A 26,598-nucleotide genomic window follows, 5' to 3' on the forward strand; every position below is an offset into this window, starting at 1 on the left:
GTTCAGATTCGGTTCAACCAGCAGGCCACGTATTAGTTATTAGTTCTAAATATCTAGAGAACCGGAATCTCAGAATTCTAATTTGCTCTGCACTTAGGCGAGAATCCGGGCAGTAAGTTTAAATAAAATAGCACTAAAAAGCTAAATTTGCGCACTTTACCCTACGGGGGACTGGAGGACGTTAGCTCATTTAAATTACTAAAATTCATTAAATTAAATTCTTTAAAATTCAAATTGTGAAAGTGTAAGTTTTAATGTTTATAAAAATAAATCTCAATTAAAGTGAAATCAGTTTCCAACAAGTCATTCCATAAAATAAGAAGCCCGTAATATAAGCAGCCCAAATCCACCCTACTCCATCCGCTGCCAGAACCAACCACAGGGCCCAAGTCAGGAAAAGGCGCTAACAGCAGCCCCAGAATCACGGATACAGTAACAACCAAAATTCCTGCAGAGAGTAAGTACATCTGCTAACATAAAAATCCGTCAGTCTCAAACGAAGGCGTGGTAAGTTCGTATCTCGAAAACGTCCCACATAAATAATTACAACAACGGAATTAAAACCTCCGTTGCGTATTCTTTAAACTGTTAGTCCAAACCTCCACCGTTTACGCTACCGCTCTAAAAACGCCCTTGGACATAACAAATGTGTCAAATCATGTTCAATATGTTTACATAATCAGGGTTGTCTTGAGGATTGGTTATAAATAACCTCAATAGACCAAAAACGAAATAAATAACAATAATATTTGTGGACTTATTAAGCAAGTTATATCGTTAAAAATTATTTTAGGCTAACTTTTTAGAGAATTAAATATACTTTAAATTTTTAATTGAAATTTGTCATCTATCGTTAATAATTATGAAAATATAGATGAAAAAAATATGAAAATATGACTTATCAGGCTTGTTACTCTACGCTATTTCAGAGACAACGAATCTTTCTTATACAATTTTGTAGCAAATTTGATGTACCAAAAAATAAGAATTAAATTTTTAGTATTTTTATCGATAGTTCACTTGAACAAAGCTAAAAATTAGAAAAATAGGATTTTGTTGGTCTGTAACTTTGAAAATATTAATGATACAAAAAATTTATTTTAATATTTTTTGTAGTGCGTCAAACGGACTACAAAATTGTCATTTGACTTTTTGTTCTATCTTGTATAGTTTAGCTAAAAATTACAAGAAACACGAAATTTGGGGAAAATTGATACTGTAAAGCTATATAAAAAGTCAGGCTTCGATGGTAGGAATATGACCCAATGAAATTTTTTGTTCAAAATTTAATCCCCAATAAGGTTTGATAGTTTATTTTACGAATAAATAAAATTTTCAGACGTTGCGGCAGTAAAAATGAAAAAAAAAAATTTTCCCATGTTATTTAAATGGGAAAAACTTCAGAATCAATGGAGCACCTCTTAAAATTAAAATTAAGAACTCTCTTTTGGACAGGTCTTTTGTTTCGACATCTTCTACGATATTTCGAGCGGAAAATGAAAAAAAAAATATCGTCTTTTTTTGGCACACCTAATATATATATATATATATATATATATATATATATATATATATATATATATATATATATATATTAGGTGTCCCTTAAAATTCAACTTCAATATATTTTTACGCATACCTTCTAAAAAGTTTCGTATGGACCTAATATAGTCTAGAAATAAATATTAGCCCGATTTATAAACGATAACCCGTGCCGACTTGAGTTTTTAACTTGTCCATACAAGTTGCGCGGGAGTAGCGCGGCGACCTGTTACTGCGAGTTTCAATTGTCATTTTATAAGTGATTTCTAACATTTTTAGTGCGTTGTTGTTTATTTTGTGAAAATGTCTGTGGAATTACGAAGTGATAAACAAAATATTTTCCTTATCGGACTGCCAAAGCCACCAGATAAATGGTGCAAAATTACCATCTAATCGACAAGTTCTTACCGTTTTATTTTACAATATTCGTGAAGTCAAGCTGACTGTTAGTGAAAGTGCGAATCTTGTTATAAGAGAGTGCATTATATTTTGGGAAAAAGCTAGAATTCCTACGAAGGCAATCCCTAACTGCGTGAAGAAACTTGTTGATTTATATCATGTTTGGAGGGACCTGCAAAAAAACTGTAAGAAAACTCAGTTGACTTTCAAGAATCGTGAAAATAATTTTGTAAAAGACCTTGATAACTTATTTGATATTGCACATGCAGATGCCTTTGACAGAATGAAGATAGAGGAAGACAAAGATTTCTTAAGGAAACAGAGAGAGCCCGGTCGACCGGGATGCTTAGGTGGAATCGACAAAAATTTGGCGGAGAAAGAAGAACGAGTTAGGCAAAGACGATTGGAAGAAGAGGAAAGAAAGGTAAAACAAAGAGAGTTATTGGCTGTTGCATCTACTTCTTCGATAGATAACTTGGAATGTCTTGAGAATTCGGATGAGGAACAGATTTCGAACTCTGAACTTAGTACTCAGATTCCTTGCCCTGAAAAAAGTTTTAAAAGAGGCACAAAAAGTTTAATAACTCCAAAACTGGTAGCAGCTTTAGATCGATGCCAATTAAGCATAAGGGACTCAGTTTACATTCTCCATGCGGTTGTAGAAGCGCTTGGTCTGAACAGCGATGATTTCCCTATAAACAAATCCTCGATTCAGCGAGTTCGTACTCAAGCGAGAAAATCCAGGGCAGAAGCAATAAAAACTGACTTCCAGAATAATTTGCCTGACGTAGTCACAATTCATTGGGATGGAAAACTATTACCTGGATTGGATGTACGAAGTTCAAAAGAAGAACGCTTGCCATTTATTGCTTCATTTGACGATAGAGAACAGCTTCTTGCAGTACGGAAATTAGAGAGTTCTTCTGGAAAACATCAAGCTAAAGCCATTTCAACTGCTCTCTTTGACTGGACCCTCCATGACAAAGTACAGATAATGTGCTGCGATACAACAGCTTCCAATACTGGCCGTCTCAGTGGAGCTTGTGCTATTTTGGAGCAGACTTTAGAAAGGGAATTGCTGCTTTTTGCTTATCGTCATCATGTTTATGAGTTGGTCCTTAAAGCTGTTTTTGAAACAAAGGTAAAACATATTACAAGTAGCCCAGATATTCCAATTTTCAAAAAGTTAAGAGATAATTGGAAAAATATTAACACTGATAACATTGAGTCACCTCTAAATTTCGTTGAAGCACATATTGCTAAGACAAACATTACATCTTTGTTAACTTTTTATAAGACTGAACTGGAAAAATCTTTTGTTAGAGACGATTACCGCGAATTGGTTGAACTATGCGTTGTGTTCTTAGGAGGAGACACAGAGAATAAACTAAAACTCAGGCCCCCGGAGCTTTGCATCAAGCGCGATGGATGGCGAGAGCAATCTATTCTATAAAATATGTTATGTTTGCTTCAATCGCAACTTAAAATTACTGCAAAGGACAAAAATGCTCCACAAGATGTTTGTTTATTTATCGTCACCTTGTATACCAAACCTTGGCTCGAATGTACAATGGCAGTTAAAGCACCTAACCAAGACTTGTCCTTTTTGAAAGCTCTAAAAGAATATGAAAAAGTAGACGCGACAAGTTCCAAGTCATCCATAAGCAAGTTTATTCATTATTTATGGTATTTGTGTGAAGAAACAGTCATGTTATCACTCTTTGATGAAGAAGTTGATACCAAAACCAAGACAAAAATGATTAATAATTTAAACAGAGACGAAAGTTCAGATTCCTCTAAACGCTATGTCCCATCGAAGGAAGATATTACGCAAAATTTGTTTGGTAAGTACTTAATATTTTCATGTTTCTTTTTCAAAGTTTTGTGGTTTAGTTTTTGCTTATTTTAATGATTTTTTCTTTATTTCAGATATGACGCTGGATGATTTTGTGACTCAAAGAAGCAAACGATTTCTATCTCGACTACAGATCGACGACAGTTTTCTTCGGGAAGACGTATCTTCGTGGGGTGACAATCTTGCTTTTTTGGAAGCTAGAAGGCGATTAAGTCGTTTGATGGTCGTAAATGACACTACTGAAAGAGCTGTTAAATTAATGCAAGATTTTAATGGTCTTATCACGGCTGAAGAAGAGCAAAAACAGTTTTTGTTGCGTTGTGTTCAGGAACATAGAAATCTGTATCCAGACTGTAAAAAAACTACACTAAAGAGAAGTTACCCTAATTAATTATTATTATAATTTGTATTTAAATAAAAGTTTGTATTGATATTTTTTTAGTTTTACTCATATTTACTTTATTTGTTGCATTTTAATTAGTTTTGGATCAAACCAAAATGTCAGACCAAAACACCGTTTTTTATTAAACTTTAGAGCTCGGTCGGCACGGGTTGCAATCATGCTACAGATATGAAATTTCATATTTAAGTACATTTTAGCATTTATAAAAAAATTGGAGGGTATGCGTTTCGAAATTCTAAAAAAATTTTTTTTTTGCCATATAAGGGACACCTAATATATATATATATATATATATATATATATATATATATATATATATATATATATATATATATAATCTTAAAAACAAACATGTAAAGACATATAGTTATATATAAAGTAGATATTGTTATATATAAATTATATGAAATCATATATAGATTATATATGGTTTTATAGAATTATATATAACTTTTTTTACCGGGGAGTATAAAATAATAGAAGAATAATTCCGAAAATTAATGAAGATGTTACTCCGATGAGAAATTTTAATTCAAAAGATCATTTGTCTACAAAAACCCTTCATGAGCGCTATCTGCAGTATATGAAAAGAATTGAATGATGTTACACCTATCACCCCACAATCAATAGTTTTTGTCTCTACAAGCATACAGAGTACAGAGCGTAAGTGGTTAACGCAATATAGATGCCCTCTTTAGACCTAGATGCTAAATAAGACTTAAAATATTTCAGTAGTTTAGTAAGTCTTCTAACTTTATTTCCATTCTATATTGACTCCAAGCAGTCAACTACACAATGAAATGTTCTAGATTCTAGTAACTTAGTATCGTTTATTTGTGCCTACATCAGTGTTCACACTACAAATTTAGTAGCTTTTCACTTTTTCAGTGTTTATGATTGATGAGTTTTACTACGTTTTGAGATAACCCTCAGTTGAAGTAAAATATAAATCTTTGATGGTAAGATGTTTAACTATTATGTGGTTTTAAATGACGTTTAACTCTTATGCGACGAAAGTCAAAAAAAAAATATTTACAACCAATAAAATACATAAAATCTGAATCTATTCGGTACATTTTAATCAACGAATTCCGATCTCAGCGATTTAATCAAGGGCTAAAAAAATTCAATTGTTGAGACTAATTGATTCGAGAGTGTATGCACTTCTAACATTTTTTGGGTGTTACTTTTAATTCTTCCAACCGAATGAAACCTTCGTTTTTTTTCCTGATAGTAATGGTTTGTTTCGCTTCTTTAAATAATAAAAGATCCAAAAATTTTGGGAATATGAAGTTTATTTTCCGAATTCTCGTGTTGCAATGCCATATTCAAGAAAAAGACTTCCACATCGAATTCGATAAAAATGTATAGGTTTTTTCATCAGCCATACATTTGTTTAAGCTAACCATTTCTATAGCTCACCGTTGTACAATTTAATAGGAGAAAGAATATAACCTTAAGATTAATAACTAATAGGAAAAATGCAAATTTCATGTTATAACATGTACTAGATTAATTAATTTAGTGTCAGTTTACTGATTAACTCGATTTCAAAATATGGTAGATTAATTTTATGTTTATAAATATATTTTTCGAAGAATAATTATTATGTACCCGATGAAAAAAGTTTTTGTCTAACCATATGTAATTATGCATAATAATCTATACATGATTAGATCCAAAAATTGGCCAGGTCTAATTATACATAATCATATGTAGCTATTATGGTGTCCGTTCTTTTCAAGTTGATTTTTTTTTTCGCTGCCGCCCCTGGATTTTTAGTTCTTGACCTAAAAAAAAAAATTAGTAATACGGTTCACCCTAAAGGCAATCCCTGCAACTTCCCGCTAATTCCATACCTGAGCGCTTAAAATTGTACTTATAACATTTTTCTGATTTATGAGCTCAAAATATAATTTATGTGATATTTTGAGCTCACTGAGTTCGAATAGATGATATTGTGATGCATTTGAACTCACCCAGCTCAAAACTCTGATAGAAGTTTCATAGAACTCTATTTTTGGAACTTTCAAATCACAATAACTTTTGAATGGATCAACCGGTTTTTACGTGGTTGGCGGCATTCGACGCAGTTTTATCATCCTCATAAGTAATTTCCAGGTTTTAATTGATCGAACCGAAAATTTCAGAGTAATCCCGAAAAAATACTTGTTACGGCTTTCTTTCGTTTACGATAACTCACGAACGAATCAACCGATTTTGACCGGACTGGCGGCGTTTGACGCAGTTTTTTATGTTAAGAGCTGATTAGTTTTTGAAATTGATCGGTAAAGCCGTTTAAAAGTTATTCCAAGAAAACCACTTTTCGAAAAATTTTTTTTTGTAATTTTTTTGCAATTTCTCAAAATCTACTGGTCTAAATCGGTTCAAATTATTAGGAAATCTAAGTTTGGTCAAGCCCTTTTGAATGGCGCCAACCGCGATCAAATCAGTCAAGCCGTTCAAAAGTTATAAAAGGGTCACACACACACACACACACACACGCGCGCGCGCGCGGACATACGGACATCATTGCGGGAATAGTCAGGGAAGCTTCCTAGGACCTCAAAACGTCAAGATCTGATGATAACTCGATTGTCGAAAAACGGGGTGAAACCAATAACTTCCCGATTTTTTAAAATTTTCAATTTTCATAGCGGGAAGTTAAAAATCTGACATAAATAAGCTCTTAATTACTAAATTAAACCGAGCACGAATCAAGTTACATTTTCCATATAAATAAAATGGGAATTTGGAACTTTATGAAATTAATTTTTTTCCTTCGAAAAAATGCCACTACAACTACGATCGATGCATATTCCTGATAGGAAATTGAATGCTTTACAAAAAAGTTCTCTTATAATTTTTCGATAGAATCAACCCTTTAAGTCATTTGTGGTTTAAGTTGTGTTTATGGTCATTATCACAGTTTTTCAGTCTTGTTATAAAGTCTCATGTGTTATAGTAATTTATTTCATCTATAAATATTCCAAACATTTCATTAAAAAGATTATCAGTAACAGTAACGTTAACAATGCGATCTATCGAATACATTCTTAATAATATTGCTGCTTATTTGTGTTTTTTCTTTCTCGATTCACATTTATTTGTTTAACAATTTTTAGTCACATTATGATAAGTATTGTTATTTTCATGAATAATTTCCACTAAATATTGGTTTTGATCGTTTTCATGAGTTAAAATATTGATGTATTCTTGAGTTAATCGAAGCTCTGCTACAATGGTAAATTATTAACGATGTCTAATCTTTCCAATGTGTGTGTGTGTGTGTGTGTGTGTGTGTGTGTGTGTGTGTGTGTGTGTGTGTGTGTGTGTGTGTGTGTGTGTGTGTGACTCGCTTATAGCGTTTGAACGACTGAACCGATCGGAACGAACTAAACGGTGTTCTAAAGAGTTCCCTCGAACTTAGATTTCCTGAGAATTTGAACCGATTCGGACCGATAGATTTTAAGAAATCTTGCAAAATCTCAAAAAAAATAAGAAAAAAATCATTTTTAAAAGTGGTTTTTTTGGAATATCTTTCAAACGGCTCGATCGATTAACTTCAAAAACTTATCCGCCCTTAAGCTTGAAAAACCACATCGATCGACGCTAATTCGGTCGAAATCGGTTAATTCGTTCGAGAGATTCGTGTACGAAAGAAAATCAAAAAAAGTATTTTTTTGACATAACTTCATCATTTTTTCTCGGATCATGTTTGATGATATAGAATAATTTCAGAGCTTAAAACCCGCGTCGATCGCCGCAAAAAACCGTCAAAATCGGTTGATTAGTTCGAAAGATATCCTCGATAAAATACTTGGAAATAAGTGTTTTTTTAACATAACTCCGACATTTTTTGGAATAACTGTTAAACGGCTGCACTGATCGACTTCAAAAACTGATTAGCTATTAGCATGAAAAAATTACGTCGATCGCCATCGAGCTGATCAAAATTGGTCAATTCGTTCAAGAAATATCATGAACAAAAAAAAACCAAAAAAAGTGTTTTTTGGAACTACTCCAAATTTTCTAGTTTTATCAATTCAAACTTGGATTCATCATGAAACTAAAAAAATTGCGTCAAATTCTGCCAACCGCGTGAAAATCGGTTGATTTATTGAAAAGTTAGTGCGGTTTGAAAATTTAAAGAATATTGTTCTATGATACTTCTATCAGACTTTTAAGCTCGAAGAGCTCAAAATAACACATCAATTGTATTTTTGAGCTCGAAGAGCTCAAAAACATCATTAGTGCAGTTTTATGAACCTAGGCATGAAATTAGCGGGAAGTTGCACGGATGGCCTTCAGGGTCTACCGTATTCCTAATTTTTTTCACCCCGTTTTGCCAAAATCGAGTTTTCATCAGATCACTTTTATAACTTTTGAATGTCTTGACCGATTCTATCGCGGTTGACGCCAATCGAAAGGGCTTGACTGAACTTAGATTTTGAATATGGTTTGGACCGATTCGGACCGGTAGATTTTCAGAAATCTCAAATAAATTTTTTTCAAATGTGGTTTTTTTTAATAACTTTTAAACGGCTTGACCGATCGATTTCAAAAACAAATCAGCTCTTAACATCAAAATACCACATCGATCGCCACCAAGCCGGTCAAAATCGGTTGATTCGTTCGTGAGTTATCGTTGACGAAAAAATTCGACAAAAAGTGTTTTTTTCAGATTACACCGAAATTTCCATTCTAATTAATTGAAGTTTGAAAGTATATCATAGAATTTGAAAAACTGCGTCGAATGCCGCTAACCTCGTGGGAATCGGTTCATTCATTCAAAAGTTATTGCGGTTTGAAAATTAAAAAAATAGTGATTTATTAAACTCCTATCAAACTTTTGAGCTCGGAGAGCTCAAAACTACACGAAAATTAGATTTTTGAGCTCGAAGAGCTCAAAGACATAATAAATGCAATTTCGAGCGCTTAGTTACGAAAGTAGCGGGAAGTTGCAGGGATGGCCTTGTAACAGGGTAAAATTACCCTAAATCGATAAGTCACCGGACATCGATAACTATTCAACATAGCACTGGCGCGTCTCGATCTTCGGGCCTAAAGGGAGAATAGGAGCGGGTAGTTTTGGGTTAAAATAGGTGAGCCGTGCAGTGGAAAAGGGAGAAGTAGTGTGACCGCCAGACATAGTGCCACGGAAATCGAGAAGGACCGATTCCCGGAGTAGTGACGAGACGAAGGAAGCCAACTACAACTAGGACTTCATCCTCAATAAGAAAGTTAGATCATCATTTTATTCGTCTAGGTATCAATTATTACTCTATGGGAAAGAAGTGGACCGCGGTTTACCCAATACCCAGTTACTTCTCCTAATTAGTTATCAATTGGATCGTTTAATAGACGATTATTTCATTAATCAGAATTTAAACATTTGTTAGTTTGGATTGAGTGATTTTCCTGGGAGCTTATACCTGAGAATCACTCAATTGACCTTGCGGGAAAAAATTAACAACTAAAAATTTATTAATTAATTAATTAACATCTGAGAAATTCGTTCCATAAATTTTAGTAATTTTATAGCAAATTAACTTAAGAAAAATTGATTAATTTTGTTACTTGAAAATAATCGACAAACTTTATTCCTGGAATTTTGGTCGAGCGTCAGTACATTTTGTGTCGCAGTAAATTCCAATTGTGTCGCAGTAAAATACAATACCCAAGGTCAAATAAAACTTAGCTAGCGAATATTCTAGCAAATAAAAATTGAATATTTCGACTTTTGTTGATTTTTATAATTTAGAAAATTGTTAAGATTTATTGAAAATTATATCAGGAATTAATTATTGAATTTATTTTATATTGTAAATTATTTTATTTATTAATTATAAATTAATTGATTTTGGGATTAAGTCCGTAGAGTTAGATAAATTAAATTTATCGAAAATTAATAATTATCGGCGTGGACATTAAACCCAAGAAATTAGTTATTTTGAGTTGAAAATTTCATAGAAAAATTCGGTTATAGATAATTAATTTTCATCATTAATTTTATGTTAACAATTTTCAACTTGATTATTAAAAATTATTTAGATTAAGATAATCATCAAAAATAATTCTCGGATTGAATAATTTATGTATTGACAGAATATTAAGACCTCTGTCTATATAATTTTAATTTATTAAATTAAGACATTAAGACCATTTGTTTTAATAAATTATTGTCGTCATATTAAGACCCTGGTAGTAAAGTAGTCAGGAATTATAATCTGATCTCAAAATTTAATCCATTTTAATATATTAAATTCAAAATGAAATTAGCAGTCGGAATTTGTAATTGAATGTTAGTTCAAGTCATTTGGAATTTGTTTGTTAATTGAAAAATATCGTTTCATGAAAATTCTAATGATTGGATATTTCAATAGCTCAATTTTAAGTTCTAAATAAAATTAAATTATTCTTAAATATTAAATTGATAAATAAAGTCAAATCAGTAGTGTTAGTGTGAGACAAGTGTGGGTTATGTGTGAGTTGCAGAGTATCTAGGTCTACGTTTGGTCACTGGGCTGTTGTTCTGTAGCAAAGTGTGAATAAGCTGCAGGAGTATCTAGGTCTACGTTTGGTCACTGGGTTGTTACTCCTGTGAGCCGAGTCAACGACCCCTGCATACGATTGATCTCTGTGCGGGGGATTATAAGTTTAGTTAATAATATTATACGGGTAGACGCCGAAAGGGGCCCGTCATGTGTAGATGCCGAAAGGGGCACGTGTTAGAAATCGACGGGTAGACGCCGAAAGGGGCTCGTCGAGAATAAGGATATTGTTGTGTGGATAGTGTGTGTGAGTGAGTAAATTTTGTTAACTTGTTTTAAGTCGCGATATTGTTAAAAATTTTTATTGTTAATAAAACTGATCAGATTGTTAATTGATTATTTATTCTTCAACAGCATTTTTCTCCACTCTTTCTACCCTAAGAATAAGAATTCTCAGCTCTGGACCGGTTGCAGGAACCGTGATTAAAAATCCTGATAGCGCCCTGATAATTATATTGTTTGTTAATTTAGTTAGTTTATTTATAAAATTGATTAGGGGCTAACCTGATCAGGTTAAACTGTTACAGCCTTCAGGGTCAACCGTTTTCCTAATTTTATTGTAACAATTTTAACGAATTAATATGAATTTTTCATAACTTTAAAATTTTTTCCGTGTCTACTTTTTCCAATCTATTTTTTCCGGAATTCGGACATTTGTGATCAGGCCTGAGCGTGTTTAACGTTTCATATATGGACAGGCATGATCAGGTCTAGTTTCAGGAGTAATCATAGATGAACAGGCATGATTAGATCTTATAATTTTTCCCGGGTTATCGATAGAGAAATTGATTACTTTTCATAAATAGGGAAGTTATTGGTTCCATCCTAGTTTTCGAAAATCGAGTTCTTACCAGATCTTCAGGTCTTGAGACCCTAGGAAACAGTTCTGATTGTTATTACGATAATGTCACTATGTCTGTATGAATGGGTCTCAAAAATCTCAACATCGTCATAATGAGTTAAACTTAGCACACTTGACATTTCAAATCAGTGAAAAGCTGCAGAGATGGCATGTAGGGTCAACCGCTTTACTAATTTTTCTATCGAAGTTATCAATATTAATTTCTTTTTTCTTCAACAAATGAAAATTAAGCAGGGTTTTTGTATAATTTTTGGAGTTTTTTCATCATGACAAAATCATTAGTAGTCTTAATTATAAAGTATGTTGTAACGATTATGAATTCTCACAACTTGCTTTTTTTTTCTCTGCCAAAACGTGAAATTATTCGTGAACAATAAATAAAATGAAGATATGATTATTTTCAGGTTTAATAAGAATAAAAATGATATGACAATAATTCTACAGTAATCAAAGGATTGAAAGCAAAAATGGTTGCATCCAATTGTGCGATCCATTCAATTTTACTTGCCGTTTTCGTGAATATTATATCAACATCTTGTAAGTAGATTTATTATTTCAACTCCAATGTTTGCTGATAGCCATACAAAGTTGTTTTTTTTGTGTAACGGGTAAAATTTAGTGAATTTTAAATATGATTGTTGGAGTCTTATGTCGGTCCCTCTTTCGTACTACTCCAATTTATTTTGAGTCCGAGCGTCTCTCCGTATCAGGAGTGGGCAATTCGCGCATCTGCTGTCTTCTTTGAATAGAGCTGCCGTTTCTCAAGTTCTCTTCTTTGTTGTCGATAAGTGAACTAGAAACCTAACCCCTTTTCTAAAAGGTTCGGTGATTACTCTGAGAGAACAAACAACCTAACTAATCGACATAAGACTGCAACTCGTAGAAATCGGACATCAACTACTCTCTGCTCGAATTTATCACTCGCCGAAGTCCATGGTTGGAAAAGGGGGGTGTCAATTCAAATTAAATTAAAAATTATAATCGAAACTATAATCAAGACGAAACTAGATCAGTAAATAAATCAGATGAACCAAACAGGTTATGTTATTAACAAAAAAAGAATTTATTTATAAGAATCGATAAGTGCGAAAGGAAGTACAGAATATCCATACACTTGGTACACAATTCTATTAACAGGTGTTTTCAATAACCAAAACGAATGATTCAAAAGAAAACTATTTTAAAAATTAGCATATGTCGAAATAGCGCACTCAAACATGATAAAAACTAGCCTTTTACAAAAGTTCCCACATAAACAATTTCACCCGCTGTGAGTTTCCGAACCGTGAATTTGAGTGACAAGCTAGCTTCCTATTTCTCCGGGTGTCTAGACATCAGCCCTGGGCCTAACCTCTACTTCAAGGGCACGTGGAGAGTATCCTTCTCTTCCCCACCTACATGGCGTATAATGACCTGCTGAATTCTGATTGAAGGTCAAAATCCCGGAAAAGTCGAAAAAACACTTTTTTTGGTTTTCTTTCGTTCACGATGTCTCTTGAACGAATCAACCGATGTTAATCGGATTGGCGGCGATCGTGTGGTTTTTCAAGGTTAAGAGCTGATTAGTTTTTGAAGTCGATCGGTTAAGCCGTTTAAAAGTTATTCCAAAAAAACCACTTCTGAAAAAATTTTTTTTACTATTTTTTTTTAGATTTCTCCAAATTTCTCAAAATCTATCGGTCCGAATTGGTTCGAATTTTCAGGAAATCGAAGTTTGGCGAAGCCCTTTCGAATCGCACCAACCGCCAAACTGTTTAAAAGTTATAAAAGGTTTGCACATACACACACACATGCGCGCGCGCGCACACACATACAGACATACAGACAGCATCACGGGAGTAGTCAGGGAATGTTCCTGAGGCCTTAAAACGTCGAGATTTGATGAAAACTCGATTTTGGCAAAACGGGGTAAAAACAATAACTTCCCGATTTTTGAAAATCTTTCGATTTCTTAGCGGGAATTTAAAAAGCAGTTTCGTTTTGTGTCTAGAATTGAAAAAGAGATAGTGAAACTCAAAAAAACAAAAGATCCAAAAAGAGGAGGAAATTTTGGATGAAAAAGCCGCAGCTCTTGGAGTTCTAGCCCCATTATTTATAATTTTAATTTGCGATTCATCGAGAGTTTATCGCATAAAATAATTTTTTTAGCGTAGGATATATGTATTATAAAATGTAGAAAAATGGAGGTACAATCTAAACAGTTTGGCGAATAAGGTGTCGTTAAAAAAAATTTAAAAACGTTGATTTTTTAAAAAGTGACGCTATGGAGAAAATTTTTGGGAATTTCAGCTGACGTTTCAGACCTCAAAAATGTTTAAATAGTTTGTAACAGGGTGAATTTACCCTTTATCGATGTCACTGGATATCGATAATTAGTCGACGCAGCACGGACGCGTCTCGGTCTTCAGGACACTTGGTAGTAATTAAGAGGGGGGGAATCTTAGTTAAGTACATAGGAGTCAGTGAATGCACCAAATAGAAGAGGTTGAACAGCCGACGTGATTAGTCGGAATAGAAAAACCAAAGGTAAGATATCTCTTTGCGCGATTCACATTGGAACGCAGCGATAAAAATTGACAATATCTAATTTTATAATTTTCATATTTTCTAATGTGCACTGTTTTTCTAGAGTAAAATTATTGTTGGAGTCGGATTCCCGGAGGAAGTAGATTGCGGAAGTAGAACCAGGAGTTAGTGGCGAAGATGACAATGAGGCTGTGCCTTCGACACATTGAAGTCCTGCTTGGAAGTTTTTCAAACTCTGTACTGGAGGATACCAAAAAGCAATATGTAATACTTGCTCGAAAGTATTAAAATTACCAACATATATGATGCTATTTATTTATTAATTTCAATTATTTTTTGAGATATATATATATATATATATATATATATATATATATATATATATATATATATATATATATATATATATATATATATATAAGCAAAATACCACTGGCTCATCACCAGATCTCCGAAACTATTGGACCAAGTCATTTAAAATTTGGCATAGGTACTTCTTTTTTACCGTAGACGAGAAATAAGAAGGGATTTTGCGCAATTCCTAGCCAAAATGGATTTTTCGATAACCATCACGTATGCTACTCCCCTCCTTCTCATTCTTCCCCTCCCGTGCCTTATTTCCCTTGCCTTCTTCCCGATTCCATATCTCTCTCTCTCTGTTGGGGGGGGGTTTCATTTGGATTCTCCAATCTAAGAAACCATCAGTGGCATCTATCGATTATAGAACTCAACCCCATCTTACCCTCCCTCACAACTATCCACGGTAATCAACTGTTGCCATGGTTACCGTTGCCATGGATACCGTTGCCATGGCTACCGTTGCCATGGTTACCGTTACCATGGATACCGTTGCCATGGTTACCGTTACCATGGATACCGTTGCCATGGCTACCGTTGCTAAAACAACTGTTAAAATGAATAAATTGTAATAATAAATTCGGTTGTAAACTAAATTCAGAGGAATGATTAGAATAAAAGTAGAAAGTTACTAAATATTAATATTCTATACAATTATTATTCAACAGTATTATTCTACACAATGTTAGGCAAATACATGGATTTTCATCGATTGATTGTTGGGACAGTAGGAATTCATAATCATACTTTTTTTAAGAAAGAATAGCTAAATCATTAATAACTGAAATAGCTTGTAACAGGGTAAAATTACCCTTAATCGATAAGTCACCGGATATCGATAATTATTCGACATAACACTGGCGCGTCTCGATCTTCGGGCCTAAAGGGAGAATAGGAGGGGGTGAGTTTGGGTTAAAATAGGTGAGCCGTGCAGTGGAAAAGGGAGAAGTAGTGTGACCGCCAGACTGAGTGCCACGGAAATTAAGAAGGACCGATCCCCGGCGTAGTGACGAGACGAAGGAAGCCAACTACAACTAGGACTTCATCCTCAACGAGTGAGTTAGATCATCGTTTTGTTCGTCAAGGTGTCAATTATTGCTCTGTGGGAAAGAAGTGGACCGCGGTTTACCGAATACCCAGTTACTTCTCCTATTTAATTATTATAGATCGTTTAATCGACGATTATTAATAAATTAATAGTGGAACATTTGCTAGTTTTGGATTTAGTGATTTTCATGGGGGTTTATACCCAAGGATCACTCAATCGACCTTGCGGGAAAATTTTAATAACTAAAAATTATCAATCAATTAATTAACATCTGAAAATTCGTTAAATTTATTTTTATAATTAACTTAGTAAAATTGATTGATTTTTGACATTGAAAAAAAATCGACAAATTTTTATTCATGGAATTTTGGTCAAGCGTCAGTTTTTGTGTCGCAGTAAATTCCAATACCCAAGGTCAAGCAAAACTTAGCTAGCGAATGTTCTAGCAATTAAAATTTGAATATTTCGACTGGTGTCGAATTTTTTATAATGGAAAAACTTTAAAAAATTTTTTATAGTAGAAAATTATTAAGAATTTTATATTAAGAATTAATTATTAAGAATATTTTATTAAGAATTAATTATTGAAAATAATATATAGTGGAAAATTTATCGAAAATTAATTTATATTGTAAAATTAATTGTATCACGTGGAAATTTAGTAATTTTTGGGGATTCAGTCCGTGAAGTAGTTAAATTAAGATTGCTGAAATTGATAATTATCGGCGTGAACATTAAGTCCAAGAAATCGGTTAATTGAGTCAAAAATTTGTCACGGTAAGAATTTAGTCAGAATTAATTAATTAACTTATGTTAATAGTTTTGAACGTGATTGAGAAAGTTATATTGTGAGTTATTTAATTATCAAAAGTTAATTTAAGGCATTAAGACCTTTTGTTCTAAATAAGTATTGTTATATTCTTAAGACTATGACCATAGGTTACTGAGGAATTTTAATCCGTCTAATATTTTAATAGAATTGAAATTAACACTTGGAATTGAGAATTGGTTGTAAATTGAATATTGGTTGTCATTTTATTAATTTACTAATGATTGAATAATTTAATTTATATATTTTCTCTAAAATTTAATTACATTCGATTTGTTAAAATTTATAAAGTAAAAATCAATTAAGCGAAGTGTGGGTTATGTGTGTGAAGAATTGAACGGGTTATGTGTGATAGAGAGTGTTAATAGTGTTAAGTTCGGTAGTCCTGTGGACTTAATTTTAAGTAGAAAAGTGTGTAAGTTAGTTAGTTTTGGTCGTCCGGTGGACGTTTAATGCTAAGTTTAGTTCTAAGACAGGTGTGGGAGACCGTTTGTTCGAAAAAGCCCAATTAGTTCTAAGACAGGTGTGGGAGACCGTTTGTTCGAAAAAGCCCAATTAGTTTTAAGACAGGTGTGGGAGACCGTTTGTTCGAAAAAGCCCAATTAGTTCTAAGACAGGTGTGGGAGACCGTTTGTTCGAAAAAGCCCGTCTAGTCATCGTATCGTCATTGGAAGGTTCGTTTGTAAATATCGTTTATTTCGCAGTTGTCCTTCGCTTTGTTAGATTATAAGTGTGTGAGTGAGCGCTTAAATTTGTTAAGTTTGTAAAATTTTTATTGCTAATAAATACCGGTATATTGTTAATTAAATTTTTATTATTCAACAGCACCTTCCTCCACTCTCTCTACCCTAAGATAAGTTTTCTCAGCTCTGGACCGGTTCCAGGAACCGTGATTAATAATCCTGGTGGCGCCCTGATAATTTTTATTGTTGTTAGTTTTAGTTTTGTTTAGTTATTTATAAAATTGATTAGGGGCTAACCTGAGCAGGAAAAACTGTTACAAGCTATATGTATTGAAATGATCATGAAGGATAAACTCCATTATATCATAAAACAGATAAATATAACATAAATATTAATGTTGATATTATTAAATGATTATACTGATTTAAATGATTAAAAATAAAATGGTAAATTGTGTGTGATATATATAGGAGCTGTTCTGTAGATAGATTGACTCATCACGATATCTCGGGAACCATCGGACCTAGAAACTTGAAATTTGGTAGGAATTATACTTTTGCCCTGTAGAGGTCAGCTAAGAACAGATTTTAAAAAATTCCACCCCCAAAGGGGTTCGCGGGGGCGTTAACAATGAAAAACTCCAGTTTTTAAACTGTAGCTCCTATCAACTCCAATTTTAGTAGGAATCTTTTGTAAGAGATGTAGAAATAATCTATAAACAAATTTCACGATATCTCACCTCACAGAGGGTTGCGGGGGTGGGTATTAACAATCAAAATTTTTAATTTCCAAGCTATAACTCCTACAGACTCCAAATTTTGTAGGAATTTTCTATAATAAATGATGAAAAAATAATTTATGGACGAATTTTACGATATTCTACCCCAAAGAGGATTGTAGGAGCGTTAATAATAAAAAATTCCCGTTTTTAAACTATAGCTCCTATCGACTCCAAATTTGGTAGGAATCTTCTGTGAGAGATGTAGAAGAAGTCCATGGGAAAATTTTACGATAGCTCATCTCACAGGGGTTTGCGAAGGTGGGTGCTAACATCAAAAATTTTTAATTTCCAAGCTATAGCTCCTATAGACTCCAAATTCTCATTTCAAATTTTTTTCTTCGTGTCAATTATTATTCATTTTTGAAAAAAAGGCCACGCAAACATTATAGTGATTGCACATTGAAAGTTACAATGAATATTAGCTGGAATAATTTCATAGATAAAAGGTATATGCTTATTCGATGAAATTTGGAATTTGTGAAAGTCAAAACAATACGCTAATCAAATTTTAAGTTTAGATCGAAAAATACAATTCTATAATTGCCCAGCGAAGCGGGCGGGTAACAGCTAGTATATATATATTGAGACATAAATTTTTCTTTCTGATAATAAATTTATTTATCGACCCACTAAAACCTCGCGGATAAGAATTTTAATCGGTTGAAATATTGATTTTGGACCACCAACTCTCGGAAATCCGCTTCCTTACAGACACCGTAGATCGTGTTTTAAGTAAATAGAGAGTGTAGAAATTGTTTAGAAAGATACGAAGTCTCACGTGTTGTCAGTAATAATTCTTTCTTTACTTACAATACGCAGCGATGATTAGAATATTTGGGATGATTGGCACAGCAATCCTTGAACAGTGAATCTCTGAAGGTTTACGTCCTTCAAAGGCCTCAAGGTGAATATGGCTGATGTACAATGAACAACTTATTAACTTATTCACACACAACTTAATCTTACCAATTAAACACGTGTATTCGGTGACGATAAATTATAACTTTATTACCATCTATTTTATCAACAATAACGAATAAATGATATAATTAAACAATATAAACTTAGTATTAATACAATAGAATTATGAAATAGGATGTATGAATGTAATAGTGAGAGATATAATAGATTGATAGGATGACTTAGTAGCGTGCAGGTAGTTAGGAGTTGGATCGAAGTCTGCTCTATAATTTTCGGACTGGACGCGTCGTGGGCGTTCATCCCCACTATTTCCCGGGACTGCTACCGTCAGGAAAAATCAATTAAAATTAACCCAGTGTCGGTAACGAAGGTTTCCGGGCGGCTAATCGAAGGCTGATAGGAACTGGACAATTTGTAGTGTCTCAATATGTATATCGGAGAGTAAAGTACAGTGGAGTATTTTCTGAGGAAGCGATGAGAATATTCTTTAGGATATTTCTATTTTTTTAGTTATTTTAAGAAATGTACTGTTACTTTAATATTTTGTAAAATACGATATAACTAAAATGTTTTATTGCGGTAGGCTTAGGCCTAGGTAGGCACATGGTTGTCAACGTAGTCGGGGTCCCAGGATGATAGGGGTATCATAAAATTAATAAAGAAAAGAGAAATGTGCAGCAGGCAGACTATTTTGAGAATAGTTTTTGAAAAGACAGTCTTGCTTTGAGATCGAGATCGAACGGACGTCCTGGTGATCGCGAATTCGTTATTTCCTAAGTTTCGATCTATCGTAAGATATTATTAACATTGTTTGCGTTCTAAATTAACTTAACCTCGTACGAGTTTATCTACTCATTCGTATCAATTGATCTTTTTGTAATTGTGAATATTAATTAATTGTAACAATATAAATGAGTAAATCACAAGATGCTGAATCTCCAACAATAACTCCTGCCTCTCTGACATCAGAAGTGGGATCGTTTCCATCTGGTCCAGCACCCGATCAGTGGAGTTCATTTCTTGAACTTATGAAGATTTTTTTACCGAAGCCGTCTTCGACAAAGAACAATGTTTCTTTACCGCGGTTCAACCCAGAGAATGCGGGATCGGATCTTGTTGCATGGTGTTCAGCAACGGAATTGTGCCTGTTGGAAAACCCTCTCCAAGGAAGCGGATTGATATCTGCGCTTAGTAAAGCCTTGGAAGGCTCAGCGTCTCAGTGGCTGTCTGAAGCAACAATTCCGGGTATATAGTGGCCAAAATTAAAAGAACTTTTTGTTTCACGTTTTGGTGGACAAGAAACTGTGACAGCGATCGTGATGAAAATTCACCAGGAGTTGCAGCTCTTACTGGTATTCTGAACCATCTTGGTGAGTCGTTTCCATATTGTTTTGATTCAGGAGCGAAATGCTGATTAAAAAATGAATCGATTGCTCGTAAGTTTTCGGGAAGAAGGATTAATGAATTAGTTATTTTAAAGGGTATCGAAATGTTGTAGTGAATCGTTGTATGCAAATTTTATCTAATGTAATTATGAATTCGTTTATATTAAAGATTCTTTTTCACGTTGTCCTGGATGAATATTTGAACGAGAATATTTTGATTGGTCGAGAAATTTTAAGCTTGGGTTTTGAAGTAAATATTTCCCAACTTAATTTTAATATCTGTTAATCGAAAGTTATAAATGAATGCCGTAGAGTTGAAATCATAAATTTTCATAGCGTTGATACCGATGTTGATAAAGACAATAAAATAAAATTAATTTCAATATTAGAAGAATATGAAAGTTCTTTTATTACGGGTTTTTCTCTTGATAAGGTTTTTGAATATTACTGGTTTGAGGGTATGTTTAACTATGTACGTCAATTTGTTGACAATTGCATTGCTTGTAAACTCTCTAAAACTCACTGAGGTAAAATTCAAGCTAAATTGCATCCCCGAGACCCGTATACCTTGCAATACTGTGCATATCGATATTACAGGTAAATTGAGTGGTAAAAAAAAATATTACTAAAAAAATACGTTATTGTTATTGCAGATGGTTTTACTAAATATGTCTATTTACATCATACTTGCAAAATTGACAGTCATGGTGTTATCAAAGCTTTAAAGGTTGCAGTATTCATTTTTGGAGTCCCAGCTCGTGTGATTGCCGATCAAAGTAGATGTTTTATTGGAAAAGACTTTAAAGACCTTTGGAAATCTTTAAATATTATTTTGCATTTAATAGTTACAGGTACTAGTAGGGCAAATCGTCAGGTAGAGCATGTGATGAGTACGCTAAAAAAAAAAAATATGTTCACTGTTGTCGAGTCTAATAATCGCTCATGGCAAGAGGCTATTGGTGAAGTCTAGTTAGCTTTAAATTCAACCGTGAATCGTGTTACCAAATCTAGTGCATTAGAATTGTTAATCGGTAAGAAAGCCAGACCTTACGGGTTGTTAGTTGATGACAACGAAAAAGAAATTGATATCTCTAATGTAAGACAACGAGCGATTGATAGTATAGATGAGAATGCTAATTATGAGAAAATTAGATTCGATAAAAATAAAGTTAAAGTCAATGGATTTAAAATCGGAGATCATGTTTTAATTAGAAATGAAGAACGTAATCAGATGAAACTTGGCAGAAAATTTAGAGGTCCATTTGTGGTAACAGAATTACTTGATAATTACCGATACAAACTAAAATCTTTGAGTCATAATAGGAGTTTTAAGTATAGTCATGATAAGTTGTGAGAAATGCCTGAGAATCATATTCCTATTGAGTTGGATGTCTGCTCGGACAATGAAAGTTGTGCTGGAGAGACTGTTGATGCGGGTCCTGAAATAGGGACTTTGGTAGAAAGATAGACCACCAATGACGCGGCGCACTGATGGCTGTAGGTCGTGGACCTGAATTTTTTTTGTATTTTTGATCACGCACATGCATCAGTGTGTAGTCGCAACTGCAAACTAAATTAGTGGCTAATGTTAGTTTGATCAGGGCGCGATGGGCAGCTGATGATGTGGCGGCAAGTAGTTGTGGCAACTACAAGATGTGTTGGATACTGTATGTGGGATACAGGGTAGCCTAGAGATAGTGCAAAGGTCTATTGGTGGAGAAAAAATGAAATGATGTTTGATGATTGTATGATAAGAAATAATGATTGACGGATTTCGATCTCTTGAGTACTATGCGTTAACTCCTTAGTATAATAAATGATTAATGGATTTCTGTTGCTGGAAAGGACTTCTGATATTTTCTTATGTAGTTTACCTATTGTAAAATGTTTCACGATCAGCGAGATCAGTTAAGATCAAAAACTAAAATACCACTGAAACTCAATGTTTTATATACACCCGAGGGCGTGTGATTGTCAGAATGGCCGTGTCGGAGAGTAAAGTACAGTGGAGTATTTTCTAACGAAGTGATGAGAATATTCTTTAGGATATTTCTATTTCTTTAGTTATTTTAAGAAATGTACTGTTACTTTAATATTTTGAAAAATAAGATATAACTAAAATGTTTTATTGCGGTAGGCGTAGACCTAGATAGGCACATAGTTGTCAACGTAGTCGGGATTCCAGGACGATAGGGGTATCATAAAATTAATAAGGAAAAGAGAAATGTGCAGCAGGCAGAGTATTTGAGAATAGCTTTTGAAAAGACAGTCTTGTTTTGAGATCGAGATCGAACGGACGTCCTGGTGATCGCGAATTCGTTATTTCCTAAGTCTCGGTCTATCGCAAGATATTATTAACATTGTTTGCGTTCTAAATTAACTTAACCTCGTACGAGCTTATCTACTCATTTGTAATAATTGATCTTTTTGTAATTGTGAATATTAATTAATTGTAACAATATAAATGAGTAAATCACAAGATGCTAAATCTCCAACAATAACTCCAGCCTCTCTATATATATATATATATATATATATATATATATATATATATATATATATATATATATATATATATATATATATATATATATATATATATATATACATACATATATATATATATATATATATATATATATATATATATATATATATTGATTGATGATTATGTTTTTTATAGCTATCACATCACCTATGTTAAAGCATTTAAGATCAAAACATCCTATTTTTTATCAGCAATGTATTGAAATTGGAAAAAAGCGTATGGCTGTGGAAGAAAATAAAAGTACTGAAGAATCGTCAAAACGTCAGAAACTCGGGCCACCTACTAAAGCAGAGCTAGATCAACTGTATGGAGATGATAGCGATTGATATGAAACCTTTCTCTTAATTTGAAGATAAAGGTTTTCGAAGATTATTAAAGAGACTCGATGATACTTATGATCCGCCATCGCGTACTACTTGCTCACGTAGTCTCTGTCCCAACTTATGTAAACAAATCAAACAGAAATTGATGGACGCATTGCAAAACGATATAGCATCATTGCTTAATGAGTTTATCTTTCACTACTGATGACTGGAAGTCGAAATCAGGGCATCATTACTTATCATTAACTGTAGATTACACGACAAGTAATTTTGAATTGAAAAATATTGTAATTGGCCTAACACAATTTGAGGATCGTCACACCGGAAGTTATATCAAATTGAAACTTGAAGAAATGTTGTTAAAATGGAATTGATTAGATATTTCTAATGTTCCAATTTATTTTACTACTGACAATGGTGCTAAATGTGTAATGCTATTCGTCAAGGTGATTGAAATCACATTTATTGTTTTGCACACACGCTTCAACTCGTTATAAAAGATTGCCAAAAACACACCAAAGGAATTGATAAATTATTAAACGAGGTAAAGATTCTCGTACTAATGTTTTTATAAGGTACTATAATTGTTTTAACTGGAATTGATAGATTAAATTGTCAATTAGAAGGATTTCAAACTTCGAAATAATTATGAATTTCAATTTTTTTTATGATCGAATGGGATTCGATCAGAAATACTCGGAATATATTTTTTAACGCAATGTTTTCTTATTCTTAGTCACGATGTATAACAACACACTTCCACCATTCTGACCCGGCTCGACAAGACTGAGAATGCTCAAAAGGCTTCGAGTAATCAACCTCCTTTAAAATTAATTCAATCGGTACCAACTCGCTGGAACTCAGAGTACGACATGCTCGAGCGCATGAAACGATTGCAACAACCACTATCCGATGTGCTTTCGCGAAGTACAAGTATATCTGGATTGTCTGGCACTGACTGGAAGAGAATCAGTGATATTATTAACGTCTTAGATCCATTAAATGAGGCCACTTAAATTTCTTGTGGATCAAAATACACGACAATCTCCATGATTGAGCCAATACTTTACGGGGTGAAGGGTGCTTTAGAAAATCTTGATTTCGATGACGAGACAAGCGTTGGTCTGAATAATTTTGATATCGAAGACGGTAATTACGATAATAACAATTATCATCAATAACAATATTGATGATAACATAGAAATTTCAACGTTTGAAAACGAGTCTCAAATGCCTATGGGGTATAAATTTTCAACAAATATAATCCGCAGTTTAAAAAATTAGATTTTGTGAGATCGAAGAAGATACATTATATCGTAAACGTACATTTCTCAATCCTCGTTATCGGGATTACTTTTTAACAGATGATAAGGTGAAAGATGACAAAAAATTAAATAAAGGATGAGATTATCGCCTATAAATTTTCGAACAATGTTTTTGGAAACGAACATGAAACTGTTGCTGAGCCTCCTGTAATCAAACCCACCAAGTTCTGGAACTTCATGAAACAACGTCGAATTAATAAAAAAGAAACAGTAACTTTGCGCCTTGAGAAAGACATTGATCGAGAACTTATTCAATACTTGTATTCGGCAGATATTAATCCTTGGGATGATCCTATTCAGTGGTGGAAAAAAAAAATCAATTAAATATCCTTTGTTATCAATGACGGCTCGACGTTATTTGCTAATTCCATCTACATCTGTTAAAAGTGAGCTGCTTTTTTCTACTGCTGGATACATTGTGACTGAAAAACGAAATTCATTATCACCTGATAATGTATCTCGGTTATTATTTTTGAATAAAAATTTACCTCCTTATGTTTAATTGAATATTATTAAATGTTATTAAGAAATTTTAAACAAATAATAGTTGAATTTTTTACCGTTACTACAATTGAACAACCTATTTAGAATTTTATTTCTTCGAATAGTTCGAACTGCTCGAATTATTCAAACTATTTGAATCATTCGAACTATTTCGATATCCGACTCGAATATCGAATCGGATCCAAGGATTCATTTCGTTTCGAATCGAACGGGATTCAGTCCAGAAATTTTAGTTATTTTATGTTGAGGAATCTCACTAAAAAAATTGGTTGTAATTAATTAATTTTCGTCATTGATTTTAAATTAACAAGTTTGAATGTAATTATTATCGAGATCAAAATAATTACCGAAAAATAATATTTGTAAGATCTCGGATACAAACACTATGTCGGCAGATTACTAACCCCTGTCGTCATATTTTAATCTATTAATTCAAGATACGAAGACCTCTTGGAATTAAATATTTATTGTTGTATTATTAAGACCACGGCAATAAATTAGTTAAGAATTTTAAATCTATAAATCGGAAATGAAATTTGAGAATATTCAGCTTAGAGTTATTTTGGAATTAGTTAATTAATTGGGAAAAGTTGTTTTTATTAAAATATGTAACAGTTTTACCTGCTCAGGTTGGCCCCTAATTAATTTTATAAATAAACCGACACAACTAACAAACAATATAATTATTAGGGCGCCACCAGGATTTTTAATCACGGTTCCTGGAACCGGTCCAGAGCTGAGAAATATTTTCTTAGGGTAGAGAGAGTGGAGGAAGGTGCTGCTGAATAATAAATAATTAATTAACAAGATTGATCAATATTTATCAACAATATCAACTCTTAACAATATCGCGACTTAAAACAAGTTAACAAAATTCACTCACTCACACACTAACCACACTTAACAATTTTCTTATTCTCGACGAGCCCCTTTTCGGCGTCTACCCGTCGATTTCTAAACTTATTCTCGACGAGCCCCTTTCGGCGTCTACCCGTCGATTTCTAACACGTGCACCTTTCGGCGTCTACCCGTTTAACTAAACCTATAATCACCCGCACAGAGACGAATCGTATGCAGGGGTCGTTGACTCGGCTCACAGGAGTAACAGCCCAGTGACGAAACGTAGACTTAGATGATCCTGCAGCTTATTCATAATTTGCTACAGGACAACAGTTCAGTGACGAAACGTAGACCTAGATACTCTGCAACTCACACATAACCTACACTTGTCTCACACTAACACTACTGATTTGACTTTATTTATTTTTATTTTATAAATTTTATCTTTAACAAAATTGACTGTAATTAATTTTAATTAAATATTCTAAATTAATTATTTAATTATTTAAATATTCTAAAATAATTATTCAATCATAAGTAATTGGTGACACTTTAATTCCAAATTAACAATCAATTTCTAAATAACCTTAAACTAACTATTACAATTTTCAAATTCCGATTGTTAATTTCCTCTCTGTATTAAAGTATTAAATAGATTAAAATTCCAAAGTAAGTTATAGTCACGGTCTTAATAATACAACAATAATTATTTAGTACAAGAGGTCTTAATACCTTGAATTAACTTTTGCCAATTAAATTAATCACAATATAATTTTTATAATCAAGTTTGAAATTATTAACACAAGTTTAATTAACTAATTCTGACTAAATTTTTAATGTGAATTTCCTACTCAGAATAACTAATTTCTTGGACTTAATGTCCACGCCGACAATTATCAATTTGGAATAATA

The 26,598-nt window shown here is 33.1% G+C and overlaps 1 long non-coding RNA gene across 1 annotated transcript; it reads left to right on the plus strand.

Moving 5' to 3' along the window:
• The first annotated feature begins 4,944 nt into the window (after positions 1-4,944).
• Positions 4,945-14,425, plus strand: LOC141533507 (uncharacterized). Its single transcript, XR_012480298.1, has 3 exons — positions 4,945-5,158; positions 12,020-12,152; positions 14,245-14,425. It is a non-coding gene; the product is annotated as an uncharacterized LOC141533507 (long non-coding RNA).
• The last annotated feature ends 12,173 nt before the right edge of the window (positions 14,426-26,598 follow it).

The sequence above is a fragment of the Cotesia typhae genome, unplaced genomic scaffold, assembly GCF_013202065.1.
Source record: "Cotesia typhae breed Kobodo isofemale line unplaced genomic scaffold, CoteBio_Ctyphae contig_9, whole genome shotgun sequence".
Classification (NCBI taxonomy): domain Eukaryota; kingdom Metazoa; phylum Arthropoda; class Insecta; order Hymenoptera; family Braconidae; genus Cotesia; species Cotesia typhae.